Source organism: Scyliorhinus canicula, chromosome 9, assembly GCF_902713615.1.
Source record: "Scyliorhinus canicula chromosome 9, sScyCan1.1, whole genome shotgun sequence".
NCBI lineage: Eukaryota > Metazoa > Chordata > Chondrichthyes > Carcharhiniformes > Scyliorhinidae > Scyliorhinus > Scyliorhinus canicula.
In genome coordinates, this window is record NC_052154.1 from 125,493,395 (window position 1) to 125,497,439 (window position 4,045).

Here is a 4,045-nt window from a genome sequence, read left to right on the forward strand (position 1 = left end):
TGAATGAGATTTTGTTGATCACAGCTCATATTAAAGCTCTGTGTACGTTTGTTCAAAGATGTCAATTATCTGGAAAAATTGATTCTACGTTAATGGCTCAGTTTGAAATGGAGTGTTCTAATGGAGCAAAGTGCTCAGATATATTGAAAACTGCTGTCTTCTTTCGGACTATCTCTCAAGGGACATGATGAGTGTGATATTTTTAAAAGAAAAGCTTGTAGACCACAGAAGGCAAAAAACAAACCAGAGCTTTATTGGAAAGGTGTTTTCACACAGGCTGTGAGAACAGACTGACTGTTAGCCAATCCAAACTGCCCATGAATTCATCAGTACATCAGGTGATCAAACTCTTAAAGTGAACTTGTTCCAACTGGGAACAAACATGAGTACACAAAACTTTCCTCCCCCTTAATCTGATTTTTCTTTCTAATGAACTCAAGAGTTTCCTTATGGTAAGGCGTTTTGAGATACGTCTCAAATTCCTTGTTCACCTGCGGTTTGGAGTTTATAAAGAGAACACATAAATGCATTCAGTTGATCTTTACCGTATTTTTCCGTACATTTGGGTTTTCAATTATGTCGGAGTATTGAAATGTGTCTTTCGTAAGCTCTTCACTCTTTGTTTCTAGATCCTGAACCACATTTGTTGCAGTATGCTTAGCCTTTGTCGTCTTGGTGCCAGCACTGCTAACCTGAGCCTTGGCCAAAGCTGCTCTTAAAACGTTTTCAGCAGCTCTACGTTCTGTTCTTTTAGGCTTTTGGATGGGCCTGCTTCGACTCCGACATAAGATTCACGTCGGCGCAGTTTTGCTTGATTATCTCCTGCCAGGTTCTCCCCATTAGGGCAGGATAGTTATCTTTAACGATATGAAGACTGCCCGCTCAACTGCACATTTACTTTGAAATGGCCCCTCAACAGCACTACTTCTCAGGTATATGTTTCAAATGTTATCTTCAAAGGTTTTAAGGTGATAAGTCGTAGTTTCTCTTGGTAAACAATTTTTGACACCAATGAAATGGCTGCACCTCTGCCACCTCCATTTTCACTGGATGTCTGTCCAGTGAAGGAGTGACCCAGTAATGCTTCAATGCACCTACAATGGTCAGCATGTTCAATGACAGATCATCATCTGACTCAGGTCCTTTATTGTGCCCTTTTTGAAACACATGGATATTCTTCTCGCTATTCGATTTTTAATTTGATGTAATTGATTCTTTACTTTTTATAATTATTGTTTGAAACTTTTTTTTTCTCCAACGCCCATGTTCAAGTTCCCCTATTTACCACAATTCTGGAATTTTGCATCTTTACTCCAGCAATCAGAGACTGTGTGCCCATATTTTGCACATCATTGGCATTTTCAAACCTGTGTCTCTGTTCAGGATTCGACCGATACTTTATGGACTTTAGAGCCCAAGCTTAATTATTGTATTTCCTTAGCTGATAGTTCCATAGAGATTGAAACTTCTAAAGCCTTCTTTAGGTTGTCTTCTGTTAACATCCTTTTCTGGATAGCTTTGCTTCTTAGCCCACGCAATAATCTGTCCCTAATGGTGTTCAAGAGATCTCCAATTTCACAGACGTCAACTAATTTATTTAAAGTTGCTACGAACTTTGTGATTGATTCACCTTCTTCCTGGTTACGTTTATAGAACCTGAATCTCTCGGAGATGACCAAGGGTTTCGGTGAAAAATAGCCACATATAAATCTCCACAACTTCACCATAGGTTTTCGAGCCTGATTTTGCTGATTGCAACAGACCCCTCAGGAGGCTGAAAGTTTCCCAACCCCATCATTCTCAGGACAGTTGGGACTACTATGTCTTCCAATATTTTGTTTGCCTGCACAAATTATTGGAACCTTTCAGTGTATGAGCTCCAGCGCTTGCTGCTTTCATCATAAGGTCCTCATGGTGCCAAAATATCCTGCCATTTTTACCGTGGACAGGCTTGCATAAGCACAAATGTGCCACCAGTTTTTTTTAAGCATAACCTCGCTTCTTTTTCTTTCAAACAAGGAAACTCTGAGCTCAGCCTGTCCCTTCCAAGGGCATTTCAAAACTCCCCTAGCTCCAAATTAATTTGCAGGGAGTTTGATACTTGTGGAGCAATTTCTTTGTTTTGTCCAGCTATAATCCCACACTTCTACCTGGGGACAACTGTTTTGGAAATTATGCAAATTTAGGCTTGGACATCAAAAATTGTTGTGGGCAGAGCTTCGAAAATGGCCCAAATGTGGCAGGAAAATATTCAGATCTACAAGCAAGATTGAAGAATGCAAGCCCCTGTGCATTATTTATTCCATGTTCCAATCGCTCCTTGAATTTAATCTACAATGCCGCAGCTGAATCATGTGAGGGAGCTGAACATTTGTTTTTACTTTGTTCAAAACATGTATGCTTTTTGTTTTGGTTTCCATGCATCCGTGGAATATGTTGCAGTCACCCTTGGAGCAGGCAAATGGAAAACGGTTGACAGTCAACAGAATCTGTGACATCAGGTTGTCCGTTCGTGCAGGTGCTGGTTTACCGTTGAAAATTAACTTTGCTGATATAAAGGAAAACGTATTAGGTACAGCTGCATCAAATTTAGAAAAAAACACACGTTAAAGCTGAAGTAAAATCCTTTGCAGAGACGTTTGTAAAATACAATATTGCTTTTTTACTCTTGTTGAATCATTTACTTCAAAGAATTAATGCCATCTGCAAAGCACTATAAAATGTTGATCCAACTTTACTGAATGCTGCAAAATTGTTAGCCTCAGTTAAAAGCTTTGTAATGGAAGTTCGAAATGACTGTAGTTTCGTGGAAGCAGAGGCACTAACTAACACAAAATACAGAACCGTCTGAAGGTAAAAAGTTTTTGATGAAACTAGAGGCAATGAAATCATTTTAAAAGGGAAGGAGAAGACCATCGTTGAGACTAAGAATATTATCTGTGACACAATAATGGTGCAATTGCAGAGTAGAAATAAATCTCTGAAGGAAATTGTTGATTTATGTTGCAAGTTTTTCGACAGATGTTTGAAAAAGTATGAAATTAACTGAATTCTACCATGAGGATATAGACACAAATCATTTTGAAGATGAAGTCAAACATTTAATTAATTTCATCAGTAATGTTGAGCTCTGTGGTTGGCGATCACCAGCTGATTTGTGCAGACTTGTATAAGATCGTTTGCAGGCAACATTTCCAAATGTGGAAACCCTTCTGAAAATATATTTAACAATTCCTGTCACAAATGCTTCTGGTGAACATTCTTTTTCTGTATTAAAAAGAGTTAAACATCATTTGCGGAGTACATTGAATCAGGAACATTTGACCATTGAAAGTGATTCCTTACAAAATTTTCCGCTGATGTAATTGATGATTTTGTGAAGAAAAAGTAGAGAAAAAAAGGTATCTAAATTGACTGGCACATTCTGTCCTGCACTGGCCTGTGCTGCAGTAATGTAATCAGCTGATTTTTCCATCTCGTTGCTCATCAGCAAGTTCCATGTTTGCTCGCTCAAGACACACATCGCAATATTGACTATCTTTACCATCATTCTGACAAGGGTAAGCCTGGATTTCAATTCAGCAATTATTTATACAAGTTAGAAAGCACTAAAGCAGTGATCAATTTGTGCATTTTTGTGTCTTGCGCAATTGTGTTCTGTGGGGCAAAGATGGGTGAGGTCAGTCAGGGCATGATGTCAAGGGGGGCAGAAATGAAGGTGAGCGTGGGACCCTGGAGTGTAAATCCACCTCTGATTATTGATATACTCTCAATCATCAGCAAAGTAATGGAAATGTCATCAACTATGCCATCAAACAGTACAATACACAGCAATAACAATTGCTGGAGTCATACCAGGCATGAAGAAAGATGGTAGTGGTTATTGGATGCCAGTCATCTCAATTTGAGGACATCACTGATGAAGTTCCTCAAAGCAGTAACCTCAGGCCAACCATCTTCAGCTGCTTCAGCAAGTAACCTCCCTCCATGATAAGGTCAGAAGTGGGATGCTAACTGATGATTGCACACTATTAAGTTTGGTTTC